This window comes from Neofelis nebulosa, chromosome 8, assembly GCF_028018385.1.
Source record: "Neofelis nebulosa isolate mNeoNeb1 chromosome 8, mNeoNeb1.pri, whole genome shotgun sequence".
NCBI lineage: Eukaryota > Metazoa > Chordata > Mammalia > Carnivora > Felidae > Neofelis > Neofelis nebulosa.
Window position 1 is genome coordinate 40,305,233 of NC_080789.1, and position 18,343 is coordinate 40,323,575.

Below are 18,343 nucleotides of genomic sequence, written 5' to 3' on the forward strand. Positions count from 1 at the left end.
CTGCGTCTCAAGAACTATGCAAACCAAAAGCATGCATCTTCTTTTATTTTGTAACAAGTGTCTGCAAACTCTTCCTGTAAAGGGCCATGGTAAATATTTTTTGCTTTGTGTGCCACATACTCCGTAACGCATCTAGCCAACTTCTCTTCTTAGGTGGAAAGCAACTATAGACAATATATAAATAAATGGGTGTGGCTGTGTTGTAATAAAACTTCATTTACAAAAATAGGTTATGGGTCCTATTTGGCAGCTCTTGGTTTATTTAATTCTCAGGAATGAAGGTTAACAATGGTGTCAACTATACTGCAATTTAAAAAAAGAAAAAATAGACTATTAACCTAAACCATGACTAGAGATAAAAAGATTTCCTATATAATGACAGTTTAATTATCAGAAAGATGTTATATTCTAAACATACATGTATTTCGAATACAGCAATAGAGTATAAAAATACATTTTAAAAATGAAAAAAAAACCTAATGATCACCTATGCAACAGTAGTAAATGTGACTTTATGTTGTCAAGCCAACATTGTGTCATATATATTTCACATCCTATATATGTTATATATAAAGAGAATCTGCATATGTGGTATGTATATATGTACTTACAAATGCTTATGTGTATGTGCACATATGTATGTATATACAGAGAGAGAGAGAATGCATGCAAAGCACATTTTATGAATTATGTGTGGGATAAGAGGGGAAAATGGAAACGTATTATGGAACAAGTCAAACCTGACTATTTGGAGTAAAAATAAATCTATTAGCAAATTCATGAATTGTGCTTGTTTGTAATGTACATGTAGCTGTTTAGTCAGTCAACATACATGTTGAATATTTCTTATGAGCTGACAATTCTTCTGCTGTCAATAGAAATAAAAGAAGTAAATTGTACTTGCCTTTAGAAGCTCACAATATAATTGACATACATGCATATATTCTAACTAGAAAATTATAATATAAACAAATACCTACGTATAATGTGATATATATCACATTATGGGATAGATAGATAGATAGGCAATAGATAGTTCAAGGTATCTCACACTAGTAGCACACACAACAGATGTTATAGAAATCGGGAAGGAAGAGAGAATTGTGAGCTGTGTGGTGTCAGTGAAAAACCATTGAAACAACACAGGCTTTGAAATATGAGTAACATCAGTTAGATTTACACTAGGGGGAGGGAAGTATTATTTTAGATGGTATAGGACACAGTGCGCAGATAATGGGTAGGAAATTTCAAGCTGGGCTAATGGGGAGATAAGAATTTCAAAAAGTAGATTGGGGTGCAACTGGAAAAAGAGCCTTGAATCGCATACAAGAAAGTGTTAACTTTATTCCGTAACCAATGTAGAATCAGTTATTGATCAGAGAAGCAACCAGACAAAACTCCTTTTCAAGGTGATTACTCCAGTAGGGGTTGTGAAATGAGATGAACCCAGAAGGCGGCAGAAAACAGTGAGACTGACTGGGGAGGTTTTGCATGATGAGGTGAGAATGATTGACACAGTGTAGTGGCAATGCCAGTGGAACTGAGCAGACGTATCACTGAGCCAGTCTCAAGGAACTCTCAGAATAACACCTGGCATTTCATTTACTTAATGCAAATTTACTATTATGAGCCAGTGTATATGCCAGGCAATGACATTTTTACTTGTATTCACATGTTTTATCTTACGCACACAAAAAAGAGAACTTGCAAAATGATTGGGACTTTGATGTAAAGTGTCTAACACACCAATAGGTGTTTAAGGAAAAACAGCCCCGATAATAAGCACAGTTTGGAATCAAACAAACCGGCAAAGTGGTTGGTAACAAATTTTAAAAAAGATTCTTTGAAGCTAATATGCTGTTTGTATGTAGTGAATCTCCCTACCAGGAATGCTTCTGGCTCAGCATCTTCATATTCCTTTATCTAGGATGTTCTTTGCTCAGGATCATTTCCTTACTTTATTCAGGACCCAACTCAAATGTAACCTCTTCTGAGGCCTTTTCTAACCACACATCCAATCGCAGTATCTCCATTACTTCCGACCCTATCATCCCCTACTTCATTATTTCACAGTTCTTAACACTATACAAAGTTACTATTTTTTGTTCTTCCCTAGTCTTTGGCTGTAAATTTTTCCAGAATAGGGATGTTGACTTCCTTTGTCATTGCTGTATCTCTTGTGCCTAGCACAGAACTTGGCCCATTGTAAACATTCAATATATAGTAACTGAATGAATAAATGAGTGAATAAATTTAAAAATAACTGTGTATGTGAGTAGAATTAGCCATTTCCCATTACCACCTGGAGCTCAGGCCCTAATCACTTCTTATATAGGTTAATGCAAATACCTCCTATTTCTCTTGAGTTTCCAATTTTCCATTTCAAATAGCCCTTACACACTTAGAGAGAGGTTAAGCTTACTAAAACACCATTCTAATCAGGTCAATTCATATAATTGGATGTCTTCCTCTCTTCTGTCTGATAACACTGAAATTCCTCATCCAGGAATTCAAAGCTCTCAGGAATCTCAATCTAACTCAGTTATCCAACGCCATTTCCTAAGACTACAAAATACTTTTTTGTTCTCAGTCAGGCTGCTTTCTTGAGAGTTGCCTGTAAACCCTATGCTCATTCTTGTCTTTATGCTTTTACATGGGGACTGTTCTTATACAGAAGACTCTTTCCATTCAAATCCACTTTCCAAAATCTTGCAAAGTGTTCACAGATCACCACGATTAATGCACATATATTAATATATTCTTAACTTCTCAATAAATATATTTTTAAATGTTTTCTGTTACACTGTTTTAGGATGACTCTATAAATGTTTTTCTTTCGCAGGGAATTTACACAGATCTCAAGGGCATCCATATTTGGGAGTTAAAGGTAACTATTTCTCTTATACTCTACAAAAAATCTATAATGAGAGGTGCTTATTTGTAACTACTTCAATTCAAGTATAATTTAATTACGTTTTCTCTTTCTTCTGTCATGGTTATTAATCTGAGTTTATATATATATATATATGTGTTTGTGTGTATACGCATATACATATATGTGTGTATGTATATATACGTGTACATATATATACACATACACATATATGTGTGTATATATATACACACACTTTATATCCACATATTAGATGTGAAAAATAATTTCTGGTCCTCAAGTTAAAATGCCTAAGAGAGGCGCCTGAGTGGTGCAGTAGGTTAAGCATCTGACTTTGGCTCAGGTCATGATCTCGCAGTTCATGAGTTCGAGACCTGCGTCAGACTCTGTGCTGACAGCTCAGAGCTTGGAGCCTGCTTCTGATTCTGTGTCTCCCTCTCTCTTTGCTCCTCCCCAACTTGTTCTCTGTCTCTCTCCCTCTGTCTCTCAAAAAAAAAAAAAAAAAAAAAAACAAAAACAAAAACAAAAAAAACCCAAAAAACAAAAACAAAAAACATCATTAAAATGTATAGGGAATATTCTTTTCCAATGTTCTGCCATTAAGAGTGCACTTTTGGTCACAGACACATCTGGTTTACAGGACCTACCACCCTGCGTAACTTTGCCTCTTTGCCCATAGTGTGATCTACTTATTTTTGTATTGTTAGCAGCAAACTGGTAGGTTTGCTTCCTTTAGCTACCCTCCTGGGCCACGTCATTCTACCTTGTGCCACGGCATGCTTTATCCTTTTTTGCTTCTGCTTCTCAAGCATGAAAGTGTATTACTTTCTCATATGTAACAGCTGTTTAATAATTTTATGACAACCTAACCACTACATACACACTACATAGCTGAGTTGTACCAAGTACTACTATGATTATACAATGACAGTATTCTCTAAGCCCATGTTGGGCCCTATGCTGTCATTGTATTATACACAAGTTTTATAATTCTTTTCTAAATTTCATTTCAAAGGAGAGGTTTTTTTGGCATCTTTTAAGAGTCACGCATTATGGATAATCTCCCCTTAATTATATCCTTAGTTTAGTGTCCCTACTCTCTCACAGATGCTTGTTGAAGGTTTCTTCTTTGTAGTTTAGGTAATGTTCCTATATAGCCACATTAATGCCTTTTTAGATTACTAGTAAAAATACAAATGCCAAATTGCCCTGTTTAGCCTATTTATGTCCTATTTTCACTTTCATGATTTGTAATTGCTTCTCTCTTTACACACATCTTTTATTTTGTTATCTTTTTTACATTGTTTATTTTTTATTATTTATTTTGTGTGTGAGAGAGACAGACAGAGAGATGCAGAGAGAGAGGGAGGGGGGAGAGAGAATTCCAAGCAGGCTCCACACTCAGCATGGGGCCCAACGCAGGGCTCAGTCTCACAACCAAGTGATCATGACTTGAGCCAAAATCAAAATGCTCAATTGACTGAGCCATCCAGGTGCCCCTACATACATAGTTTGAAAGGAAACCATATCACATCTGAATCCCTGCGCCATGCAAATTTCATTTGTTGCTTACGTCAGTGAATATACTTACTCTCCTCAATTAAATAGGGCAGGATGTACTGTTCATACAAGCTTTAATTCACTTAATGACAGTGAATGATTGAACAGGACTTCCCTAATTATGTTTTCACGGAATAGCTTTTGGGCTTCAGCGTATTTCTCTGAAGAGCCAAACAGCTTCCAGAGCTGTAAGGCTGGATCCATTCTTGATACCAAACAGCCTCTGAAACTTATGGAAATAAATGAGAAAAATTTTACAGTGCTCTTTAGTGTTTATTGTATAGCAAAGACGACACTTTCTCTTTCACACTAATTGCTCAAGAAGCGTTGTGAATTAGGAACAAGAGAAGAATTAGAAAGGAAGGATAGAGATATACAGACTGAACATCTATGTAGTGGAGTAAGTACTCCAGAAGGAATTCAGTCAAGATTTTTCTGGGGATGAAAATCAAAAAATGGTGGCATAGACTGATGGGTCATATGAGTGTAAAGGAAAAAAAGGATTAAAATATTTAAGCATTGTATCTTCTTTTTTTTTACTTTTTACTCTGGACAATTTCAGACAAGAGAAAATACATGAACAAGATAGTGAATGCACCAGCCTAAGTATACAACGTAACCCTCTCTTATTTCACTCTCTCTTCCTTTGGAAGGAAACATTAACCAAAATATTTTACCTGTTTTCTCAGGCACACTTTATTCTTACTATCCCTTTATTTTTACTATCTTTGTGAAATAATATTTTTATTCAATATAGTTTGTGAAATTCATCAATGTGAATATATGTTGCTCTAGGTCATTTACTTGCCCTTCTATATAGTATTAAATGAACATACTACGCTTCTTATGGCTGTTATAACATTGCTACTATGCATATCTCCTTGTGTGACGAGTTTCTCTATATACCTGGAAGTGGAATATCATAGGCTATTTTCAGTTTTTATTTACCATCTAATGTACAGTCCACTTTCTCTCAGAGGAGGCTGTACCAAATACATTTGTGTTAGTAGTACAGTTTTCATGTATTTATCTTTTTGAATCATTAAATTATGTTTTGGCCAATGTGGTATAAAATTATATACGATTACGGTTTCAGCTTGAATTCTCTTTAGTGCATTGACAATCTTCCTATAATATTTTGTGTTTTGGCGTTTATCTCTTCCATCAAGACCTATTTTTGCCATGTTTCCACTAGATTGTGTCTTCTTATTATTAACCTGGAAATGGTTCTCATATAGTCTGTGCACCAATCCTCTGTCACTTACAGGCATTGCAACATATTTTCCCTGTGCCTGCCTTGTAACCATCACATATCAAGAAGTTTTTAATCTCAATGCAATAAGTTTCACTGTCTTTTTTTTTTCATGGTTACTGGTTTTTGTTTGTTGTTTTTTTTTTTTTTTGTCCTGACATATCCTTTTCCAACAAAAGCCATTGTAGGATTTTTCTACACATTTTTTCATATTTATATTTTTAATCAATCTGTAATTGGAGTGTGTGTGTGTGTGTGTGTGTGTGTGTTGCAAGGTGGGGAAGATAACTGCTTCATTTTCCATCTGATTAACTAATTGACTAACCACCACTTTTTACTAAATAGTTCACCCTTTCTTCTCAATCTGTAACGCTTCTGCTGTCATAAATCAAATTTTCATAGATGCATGCTTATGATTTACTCATAAGTTTTGGTATCTTATAAGTATATGATAATAAATCTTGGAATCTGGAAACTCTCATCTCCTTTTATTCTTTTTCAAGATTGAGTTGTCTATTTTTGGCCCATCCGCTCTTACACACACACACACACACACACACACACACATTTAATTTAGCTTGTCAAGCTCATGAAAAACCCAATCAGAATTCTGATTTGGATTGTAGTGAAGAAACTGTCATTTCTAAGATAATGAGGACTGCCATTAATGTGATATACCTCTCTACTATTCTTTTAGACAATTTTAATTAATTTAATTTATTGATATTTCCTAATATTTGCTTTTATCTTTATTTTTTCAGTTATTATGCTTTATTTAGATGTATTTTATTGTTTTCTCTCTAAGGTCTTTAGCTAGATGTTTAGCCTGATAATTTTATCCAATGCAAATGGTTAAGGTGTGTTTCTTCCATTCCTCACTTCAGCTATTTCTTCATAGGTTTGATATATAATGTTAGTATAATTCACATTATTTTTAAATTTCTTAATACTGCTTCTTTGTAGTGTATTTTAAAATTTCCAGTTGCTCTTTTTAAACTTTTGTTGTTGTTGTTATTTGTATCTAAAGGGGTTTATTGAGAGAACAATTGCTTTAGAGAGCATCCTGTTTTATGTATACTTGAGAATAATTTATTTTCTTAATTGGTGTATGTTTTATTTTGTTATATTCTATGTAAGTTTTTCAAATTAATTTTCCAGTTCACTAATTCTATTTTCAGCTAGTTTGCCTACACTTTCACTATGCATTGAGTTTTAATTTAAAAAATTATAGCTTTCACTGCTACAAATTTTCTTTAGTTCTTTTCAGATACAACTTGCTTAATTTGTAGTTTCTTTTTTGTTTATATCTAATACATGTTTTATACTCTTTTTCTGAGATTTCCAATGAAAATATATTCTTACAAGTTTAATTATACTGACTGTTGCTTCTGATGACTTTCACTCAAGGTGGTTTAGTTCCTTATGTGCTCTGTAATTTGGTTTGTGAATCCATGTTTCATGTGGCTTTAACTGTATAAATTCCTTGAGACCCAGCAGGAAGGTATGTCTCTCAAAAAAAAAAAAAATGGCTTTTACTTCTGTCACATAACTCTGGGAGCTATGAACTTAAGACCACTGCTATTTATTTATTTATCTTATTTTCTGAACCTTACATATAATATAAATGCAGACCTCAAACTTGTAGAAAAGCAGTATTATGAATTTTAATTCTCAGGAGCTTACTTTATTCCAGGTTGAAGATCACCACAGACTTAGTTCCTCGTTATCTCCTTAGTGCAATAAGTAGATTTATTTTCAGACTTCCTTTTCACTGGCTGTGTGTAGTCTTTTAAGGGTCCCAGGTTTGTGTGGATCCTCAATTATTTATCCTGGGTCTAAGTCTTTTCATTCTCTCTAAATTTTTAAAAAAATTGTAGTTAGTTAACATACAGTACAATATTGGGTTCAGGAGTAGAATTCAGTGATTCATCACTTACATACAACACCCAGCACTCATCATAACAAGTGCCCTCCTTAATGTCCATCACCCATTTATCCCATCCCCCACCCACTTCCCTCCATCAACCCTCAGTTTATTCTCTATTGTTAAGAGTCTCTTATGGTTTGTTTCCCTCTCTCTTTTCCCCTCTTCCCATAGGTTTATCTGTTTTGAATTTTTTTAATTCCACATATGAGTGAAATCATATAGTATTTGTCTTTCTCTAACGTATTTGGCTTAGCATAATATATGCTCCATCCATGTCACTGCAAATGACAAGGCTTCATTCTTTTTTGATGGCTGAGTAATCCACATCTTTATCCATTCATCAATCAGTGGACATTTGGGCTCTCTCCATGGTTTGGCTATTGTTGATAATGTTGCTATAAACAGGAGGGTGCATGTACCCCTTTGAATCTATATTTTTGTATCCTTTTGGTAAATACCTAGTAGTGCAATTGCTGGATTACAGGATAGTTCTATTTTTACCTTTTTGAGGAACCTCCATACTGTTCTCCAGAGTGGATGTACCAGTTTGCATTCCCATCAACAGTTCAAGAGAGTTCCCCTTTCTCTGTATCCTCACCAACATCTATTGCTTCTTGTGTTGTTAATTTTAGCCATTCTGACTGGTGTGGGATGGTATCTCATCATGATTATGGTTTGTATTTCACTGATGATGAGTGATATTGAGCATCTTTTCACGTGTCTGTTAGTCATCTGGATGTCCTCTTTGGAAAAGTGTCTATTCATTTTTTTTGCCCATTTCTTAACTGGATTATTTGTTTTTTGGGTGTTGAGTATGATAAGTTCTTTATAGATTTTAGATACTAACCCTTTGTCAAATACGTCATTTGCAAATATCTTCTCCCATTCCATAGGCTGCCTTTTAGTTTGCTGATTGTTTCCTTTGCTGTACAGAGGTTTGTTGTCATAATAAAGTCCCAAAAGTTCATTTTTGCCTTTGTTTTTCTCGTCTCTGGAGATGTATATAGTAAGAAGTTGTTCCAGCTCAGGTCAAAGAGGTTGCTGCCTGTGTTCTCCTCTAGGATTTTGATGGCTTCCTGTTTTACATTTAGGTCTTTCATCCACTTTCTGTAGGTTCCAGGGTAACTATCTTTTACCTAGTTGGCTAAGTTTATTCCTAGGTATCATGGTTTGTGGGATAATTGTTTATGGGATCAATTTGTTCATTTTTGTTTCTGCTGCTTCATTATTGGTGTATAGAAATGCAACAGATTTCTGTGTGTTGATTTTATATACTGCCACTTTGCTGAATTCATGTCTTAGTTCTAGCAATATTTTGGTGGAGGCTTTCAGGTTTTCTACACAGAGTATCATGTCATCTGCAAATAGTAAAAATTGGATTCTTCCTTGCAGATTTGGATTCCTTTTATTTATTTTTGTTGTCTGATTGCTGAGGCTAAGACACCAGTACTATGTTAAATAGTAAAAATGAGAGTGGACATCCCTGTCCTGTTCCTGAGCATAAAGTAAAAGCTCTCATTTTTTCCCCTTTGAGAATATTAGCTGTGGGTCTTTCATATATGGCCTTTACGATGTTGAGGTATGTTCCATCTATACCTACTTTGTTGAGAATTTTTATCAAGAATGGAAGCTGTATTTTGTCAAATACTTTTTCTGCATCTATTGGAGAGGATCATATAGTTCTTATCTTTTCTATTATTAATGTGACATATCACATTGGTTGATTTGCAAATATTGAACCACCCCTGCATCCCAGAAATAAATCCCATTTGATCATGATGAATAATTATCTTAATGTACTGTTGGATTTGATTTGCCAGTATCTTATTGAGAATTTTGACATCTGTCAAATTCTCTGTCATCAGGGATATTGGCCTGTAATTCTGCTTTTTGGTAGGATGTTTGTCTGGTTTTGGAATCAAGGTAATACTGGCCTCATAGAATGAGTTTGGAAGTTTTACTTTCATTTCTATTTTTTGGAACAATTTGAGAAGAATAGGTATCAACTCTTTTTTAAACGTCTGGTAGAATTTCCCTGGAAATGCATCTGGTCCTGGGCTTCAGTTTGTTGGGAGATTTTTGATTACTGTTTCAAATTCTTTGCTGGTTGTGGGTCTGTTCAAATTACCTATTTCTTCCTGTTTCACTTTGAGTGGTTTATATGTTTCTAGTAATTTGTCCATTTCTTCCATATTGCCCAGTTTGATGGTATATTTTTTTTTCATAAAATTCTCTTATAATTGTTTGTATTTCTGTGGTGTTGGTTGTGATCTCTCCTCTTTCTTTCATGCTTTTATTTATTTGGGTCCTTCTCTTTTCTTTTTGTCTAGGGGGTTAAAAATTTTATTAATTCTTTAAAAGAACCAGCTCTTAATTTTATTGATCTGTTCTACTGTTTTTGTTGTTGGTGGTGGTGTTGTTGTTCGTTTCTAAATTGTTTATTTCTTCTCTAATCATTATTTTCCTTATTCTGCTAGCTTCAAGCTTTATTTGTTATTATTTTTTTAGATCCTTTATGGGTAAGGTTAGGTTGTGTATTTGAGACTTTTCTTGCTTCTTGAGGTAGACCTGTTTTGCATTATACTTCTCTCTTAGGACTGCCTTTGCTGGATCCCAAAGGTTTTGAATTGTTGTGTTTTCATTTTCATTTGCTTCCATATAATTTTTTATTTCTTCTTTAATTTCTTGGTTAACACATTTATTCTTTAGCAAGATGTTCTTTAACTTTCATGTATTTGTAGTCTTTCCAAACTTTTTCTTGTGGTTTGAGTTTCATAGTGTTGTGGTCTGAAAATATTCATGGTATAATCTCAGTCTTTTTGTACTTGTTGAGGTCTGATTTGTGACCCATTGTGTGATTCTAGAAAATGTTCCACGTGCACTTAAAAAGAATGTGTATTCTGCTGCTTTAGGATGAAATGTTGTGAATATATGTTTTTTAAAAATTTTTAACCTTTATTTATTTTTGAGAGAGAGAGAAACAGAGAGCAGGAAAGGGGCAGAGAGAGAGGGAGACACAGAATCTAAAGCAGGTTCCTGGCTCTGAATTGTCAGCACAGAGCCCAATATGGGTCTTGAACTCATGAACCGTGAGATCATGGCCTGAGCTGAAGTTGGACGCATAACCACCTGAGCCACCCAGGGTGCCCCCTGAATATGTCTGTTAATTTCATATAGTCCACTGTGTCATTCAAAATCATTGTTTCCTTGTTGATTTTCTGCTTAGATGATCCATCCATTGTTGAAAGTGGGGTGTTAAATTCCCCTACTATTATTGTGTAATTGTCAATGAGTTTCTTTATGTTTGCTATCAATTGATTTATACATTTGGGTCCTTCAAGTTGGGGGCATAAATATGTACAATTGTTAGAGCTCCTTGATTTATAGGCCCTTTAATTATAATGTAATGCCCTTCTTCATCTCTTTTTACAGTCTTTGATTTAAAATCTAGTTTTTCTGTGTAAGTATGGCTACTCCAACTTTCTTTTGACATCCATGAGCATGATAGATGGTTCTCCATCCACTTACTTTCAATTTGCAGGTGTCTTTAGGTCTAAAATGAATCTCTTGTAGGCAGCATATAGATGGGCCTTGTTTTTTTATCCATTCTGATGCCCTATGTCATTTGATTGGAGCATTAGTCCATTTACATTGGAGTGATTATTGATAGATATAAATTTAGTGCCATCGTATTACCTGTCGGGTTGGTGTTTCTGGTGATGTTCTCTGTTCCTTTCTACTCTACCTCTAAAACTTCAGACTTTGCACTCTGCTGCTTATAAAAAACTCGTGGCATTAAACCCCTCTCCTTTCTCCATCAATGGTTTTGGGGAAGAGTTTTCTTGTGCAATCCTCTGCGGGTGTTTTTACAATTTTTTCACCCTTTCACCCTTGTTCCTCTCTCTGGTCAGGACTCCCTCCCCTCTTCAGTACCCATGGCTATTTTCTCCCCCAAATCAACTCTCTGCAGCTCCTACCTTCCATTAGGTGGTCAGGTTTCTATGTGTAGATGTGCAGCTTTGTTCTTTCAGTCCTCATATCAATTTATTTGGTGTTCACAATGATTTGTGATTTATCTAGCTATGTTGAGGGAGGAGTCAAACTTAGGTCACCCTACTTCTCCACCATGTTAATGGCTCTCCTTTTTTCTTTCTTTTTTTTTTCTTCTTTTCTTTCTTCTTCTTTTGTTCTACTCTGAGTGGCTTTTACTGCCCTAAATTCTAGATTTCTGAGATCTGTAGAGACTCTTGGGGCAGATACAGCCTCAGTTTCAATTGAGAACTCTGGTTTTCTAACTTCTTTGATTTTGGAGTCTGAGTATTTTCCATTAATTTCATGTGAATTTAGGTGTGCATCTGAAATGTTGTATTTTACAGAATATTTCTGAAAATTTTATGGAGAGAAGACTATTTTTTTTAATCTTCCATAGTACTGGAGAAAAAAACCCTCTCTTTTGAAGTTCCAGAATGTGGGCTTTATACCTAACACCTATTTATGAGAATGAAATGAAGGCATTTTCACTCTAACTCAAATATTAGTAATATCAAAACAATAACAACAAAAAGTACAAAACTTCCAAACTTATAGATTCCCCCCCTTAAATAATTAACTTAACCTTCATTATATTTGCTTTATTATCTATTTTTATCTCTCTGCAATCAAGAATAACATCATATTATAAATTTACTTTCTGATCAAATAATCTTCTATTCCAATAATTTACTTAAATATTCTGTCAATCATTGATTCCATAATTGCTGTTATCTGCTTGGTGTACTTCCAAAGTCATTTTACTCTTACATCCATCAAGATGTGTAATACACAGTTCTACTTTGAGTCACATCCTGAAAATCAATTAATGAAATACCTCATTAGTGGGGTGCCTGGATGATTCAGTGGGTTAAGCGTCTGGCTCTTGATTTTGGCTCAGGTCATGCATGATTTCATGTTTCGTGAGTTTAAGCCCCTCATTGGGCTCTGGGCTGACAGTGAGGAGCCTGCTTGGGATTCTCTCTCTCTCCCCTTCTATCTCTTCCTCCCCCATCTGTGCTCTCCCTCTCTCTCCCTCAAAATAAATAAACTTTAAAAAAATCATTAAAAAAAAACAAACAAATGCCTCATAAGATTCTCATACCTAATGCCTAATAAACTAATAAAATTAGGACAGGCAATGTTACAAATGATAGGGATTAAATTTATTTCTTATGCTTAATTTTTTTACCTCAAGTGCAACTGTTGTTTATGTCTTTGTTTTTAGAAAATCTAATAACAAAGTCCTTGAAATGAAACTTGAAATCTTAAGGCATGACAAAATTTTATTGGATACAATGATCCTTTCTGTCCCTTAACCTACTTACCAGATTATAAAGCTTCATGGATGTTTGACTATCAACTGACCCACTAGGATTGTTTATATAAGAAATCTAAAGGTACACTGATCTACAGGTATATTATTGATTCAAATGGCAATTTATCTTATTGGATAAGAAAACAACATCAGGTTTAGTTAGTGGAAAAGTCAAGTAAATGAAATCACAGAAAGTAGTACGTGTCACCAAATATTATGGAGAAAAGGTAAAATTAATCGAGTGGTAATAAAAAGTTTGAATTCTTGCACTTGAAATGAGGGGGAAAAAGCACAGTTTGGACAAGTAAAGGTTTTAGTTACTGCTAAACTAAGTAGCTATGACTTTTGGTTACTCAGCAATCAGACTACTCACTATTTACAGGGTATCATAATGAGACAACTCACATATAACAAGAATATGGTTGCTTCCACCACTTAGGGCAAACATTGGCAAAGCATGGCCCACAGAACAAATTCAGCGCATTGCCTATTTTTGTAAATAAATGTTTCTCGGAACATAGCTACTCTCCTTCACTTATGCATTGTCTTTTGAGACATTCATACTGAAAATGGCAGAGTTGAAAAGTTGGGACAGAGACCATCTGGCTTGAAAAGTGTAAAGCAGTTACTAGTTAGCCTTTTACACAAAAAGTTTCCCAATTCCTGGCTTTAAAGAATGTCTGTGGAAGTCTGGGAGATTTTTTTATTTCAGGCAAAGACAAGTTATGTATGAGTTAAACTGTAGTGGTTTGATTTAAAGATGATTAACCATTAATATTTCTTTATGTTATTGTTGATAATCAACACTCATTTGTGTGTTCTATACAACATCATTGTCATGAGACAATGACACTTTCCTAGGTTGGGGAACACAAGGGGAAAACTATAAGGGAGTTGTGAAATTCTTACTTGATTGCTAATGTCATAAACTAGTTTCAAGTTCTATGACCCTGGCCAATGATTAAACTGACTCTCTCCTGGAATATTTGTTCTTCCGAAATCTGCCTTTGCTGGGACCCCTTTACTTGCATTTCCCTTGACACAAATGATGTAGTATCAGCTCAATTTTTAGTGCTTCTTTAGTCAGTAGATATCTAGCAATATTAATTTTATTCCTCTTTGTACAAGATCAAGAATAATCCATGCTGCTGCACTCATTTATACAGATATAATTGGTCCCTGCATTCTTTTCTATAATCAGATAATACTTCAGTAGCAGCTTCTACTTACCTCCTGCCATCAAATCAGCCATCTATGACTTGTGAGATTTTCCAAATGGGATTCAGGTTCAGGAGACAAATGTTTTTTTGGTTAATCCTGTAGAAACCATTCTTTCCTCCTAGGCTTTTGGTGATGGATCAATATCCCTAGCCCTTTACCTTCTAGGAGTAGAGCTCATAGCATAGCTTGCAAGAAGGAAATCCATCTGGAAACAACCCTTTTATTCCCAGTTATTTAATAACCTTGGCATATATGAGAAGTTGAAAGTATATAGTTAGTTCTTGGAAAGCAACTTTGAAATTTATGCTAAAAGATATACCTCTGTTACCTGATGGTTATCAAACCATGGTGGCTCAGACAAACTAGATGAGTCCCGTTTATACACATCTTACTGACTTAACTGCATGACAAGGCATTGGTCAATCCAGACCTCTAATTGATTGCCATGGTTGCTGAAGATTTTATAAGTTAGGCACTGCCTTCATCATGGCTATGTTCTTTGAAAGTGCATATCAAAATACCTATGATACAATATAATAGGATTTAATGAGATAACATGCATGAAAGCTACTTCTACAATGCCTGGCACAGAAAAGAGATTTAATAAACGCATGTTCCTAATGATTAGCATACCAAGCCCTTTTATCAGAAGTGTCAAACATACAACTTGTGAGCTGAATTCCCTGTATGATGATAACTAGTTAGAACTTGGTACCAGAAGCCCACCTATGACAAGGCCTTTATTCTCCAGGTCACCAAAGTTTCCATCAACGTGCCTCACACATTTTCCTTAGCTGACAAGTCCAGGCATGAATTTACATTTGAAAACTTTGGCTTATAAAAGTAAGGTCCAAAATTCCTTTTCTCTCTGTCCATTAATGAAATCATCTTAGCAACCTGTTTGTATGTACGTCTCAGATCCCTGAAATCCCCAACTACAACCTGTTGCTAACTACCTCTGACCTCATTTCTTACCTCTTCTCTATCTTTCACTCTGTTCTGGTCACATGGGCCTCTGTTATTCCTAGAATATAAAAAGTTTAAACCATTTCAGGACTTCTCAATTGCTACTTTCTCTGAATAGAACATATTTTTCCCATATACCTGCCTCGTTCGTCCCAACACTTGTTTAGGTTCATGCTTGAAGCAGAAGTATCACCTTCACAGAGACTTCCCTCACCACACTGTCTAAAGTAATTTCTCTACTATTCTCTACTCAAAACCCTGCTTAACTTTTCTTCATAGTGGTTTTTATAAAGGTAATATATAATATAGTATATGTTAATGTTCATTTATTTAATTACTGTTGTCTATGGCCCTTAATAGGATGCAAGGTCTACAAACAGGCTGCTGTGCTATGGCCAGGACCAATGCAAAGAACCCAATAAATAGTCAGTATATAAATAGTCAGTATATATTTGTTGTTGCTGTTTACTGAGATACATTATATTTATTTTAGGTGTACAACACAATGATTTCCTACACGTATATATTGCAAAATGATTACCACAGTAAGTTTAGTTAACATCCATCACCACAGATAGTTATAATTTTCTTATCTTGTGATGAGAACTTACTCTATTAGCAATATTCAAATATATAAAGCAGTATTAACTGTAGCCATTATTTTGTACATTATATCCCTAGGACTTACTTATTTTATAATTGAGCATTTGTACCTCCTTTACCCATTTCACACATACCCACCCCTTACCTCTGATAACCAGCAATCTTTTTTTTCTTTTTTTAGATTTCACATATAAGGGAGATAATATGGTCTTCCTATCTGACTTATTTCACTTACTATAATGCCCTCAAGATCCACCTAAGTTGTCACAAAAGGCAGGATTTCTTTCTTTTTTATGGTTGAATAATATTTGTGTGTGTGTATGTATGTGTGTGTGGGGGGCGTGTTTTATTTATCCATTCATTTGCCAATGGACACTTAGGTTTAGTATTTGCTGAATATTCAGAATTAGGGGTGACTGGGTGGCTCAGTCATTTAAGAATCCAACTTCAGCTCAGGTCATGATCTCATGATTCGTGAGTTCAAGTCCCAGGTCAGGCTCTGTGCTGATAGCTCAGACCCTGGAGCCTGTTTCAGATTCTGTGTCTTCCTCCCTCTCTGCTCCTCCTCACTCGCACTCTGTTTCTCTCTCTCTCTCTCTCTCTCTCTCTCTCTCTCCCTCCCTCCCTCCCTCCCTCCCTCCCTCCCTCTGAAAAATAAACAGAATTAGGAACATTTTAGTGAATAATGCAGAGCCAATATTAGAGTACGTGGTAGTTGTGATGGGCTGGCAGTAGTGGGGATGGTGATTCACCAGTCTAGTCAAGTCATATGAATTAAAAAAATTAGCCTTTGACTCACTTCCCTCCTTAAATTTTAAGAAGGTCTAAAGTAAGGCAAAGATGAACTTTTGACTTCTGTCTTTTGACTTTTGACTTTAATTTTATGTGTCAGCTTGGATGGACCTTGATGCTGCAATGAGTGGTAAAACATTCTGAATGTTTCTGGGAGGATGTTTTTTGGTAGAGATTAACATTTAAATATGAGTAAAGAAGCTTGCCCTCTGTAAGGTGGAAGACTGTAATAGAACATAGAAGAAGAAATTTTGCCAGCAGACTGCCTTGGACTTGAACTGCAAAATGGATTTTCCCTGAGTCTTCAGCTTACTTGAACTTCCTATAGATTTCTGACCTGTCAGTCTCCTTAATCGCACAAACCAATGCCTTAAAATCAATCCATCAATCTCTCTCTCTCTCTCTCTCCTCTCTCTCTCTCTCTGCGCACACACACACACACACATCTGTTGGTTCTGTTTCTCTGGAGAACTCTGACCAACATAGCTTCCAAACTAGAGTTAACACCTTAAATATATAAAACTAACATTTAAGCCCCAAACCTCATATAGTTATGTTCTGTGGCTCATACGAGACTTAACTATTTTTGAAGTTGGCCTGAAGATAACAAAACACATTAAAAGGGAACAAAATAAAGGATTAAGACATGTTAATAAAAATAATTGGATCCATCCATACAGACTAAAAAGTCTATACATTGAAATTCTGACTTGTCACATGTTAAGCCTTTTTTTTTTTGTTCTAAAGTATTTATTTCTCAATACTATAATATCAGCTGCACTTTTGTATTACATTATATATTATATAATATATATAATGGTGGTCTAAGAATCTGGTCCTCAGATTGCCTAGACAGTTTGCTATGCGAAAGAAGAGAAAAAAAGAGAGGAAAAGGCCTCCTCCAAGTGAAGATAAATTAGCCTTGGCGCTTCAGGAACAGCATCAGCAAAGATCCAGGTAATGAACAAGATACAGAGTCACAGAAGCACTTGAAAGCAAGATGGCGGCACCTAAAGAGTGAATGTTGGATTAACTTATCCATCTCTTTACATTCTCAGAGGAGGCAGAGGTAGAATAGTACAAGGATGACATCTGCCTCCAAACATCTAGACTTTACCCAGTGCTCCTCATCCCATGAAGGCTGGCAGTAGAGCTGAGCAAAAGGGAAAGCTGCAATGGGGTGACCTCATCCCATAACTGTGGCCCATTTGATGTCTCAAATTCTCATCAGTTTCATTGAACGCTTTCTCTTCTCTTGAGGATGATCTAGGAAAAGGAATAGTACCGTCTTCACAGAACATACATGGGTGAAAATACAGAGAGAAAAGCAATGAGCAAGTACTAAAACATGGAAATTCTCTATATTTACAAGGAATGACGAGGAAAAAAAGATACTAAATTATCAGGGAGGTAAGAGATGAATCTTGGAATATTGTACTTTGATGCTAGAGAGAGTTTAATGAAGAGGAAGTGATTAATAGCCAGAAATGTTAGTGAAAGGTTGAAGATAATGAGAAAAGGTTATTGAGTAAGTGACTGCATGTCTAAATTCTATGACCCATGGAAGGTAATAACCTTTATTTAGTTTCTGAGACCACCAGGTAAATTCTAAATAATTCTATAACATGCAATACCTGGCATGGCATTTATTTATAGGAATCAAATTTTAAAAATAAACTTGCATTCAGCAAACCTGCCCATGAGGAAAAAAAAAAATGATTGTGCTAGCAAAAAGTTAGGGTTGAGGTTTTTAAGAATCACATTTATATTCTGACATCCCAT

At 35.2% G+C, this 18,343-nt stretch overlaps 2 long non-coding RNA genes across 2 annotated transcripts in view; one reads left to right on the forward strand and one right to left on the reverse strand.

Annotated features, from left to right (window-relative positions):
• Window positions 1-18,343, forward strand: part of LOC131519173 (uncharacterized) — a 43,422-nt gene that overhangs the window by 18,761 nt on the left and 6,318 nt on the right. Inside the window, exon 2 of the long non-coding RNA XR_009265510.1 lies at window positions 2,843-2,887. This is a non-coding gene — a long non-coding RNA (uncharacterized LOC131519173). The remainder of the gene's footprint in view (window positions 1-2,842; window positions 2,888-18,343) is intronic.
• Window positions 3,553-15,301, reverse strand: LOC131519172 (uncharacterized). Its single transcript, XR_009265509.1, has 4 exons — window positions 15,176-15,301; window positions 14,210-14,442; window positions 7,389-7,559; window positions 3,553-4,682 (listed from the first exon to the last, which is right to left on the reverse strand). It is a non-coding gene; the product is annotated as an uncharacterized LOC131519172 (long non-coding RNA).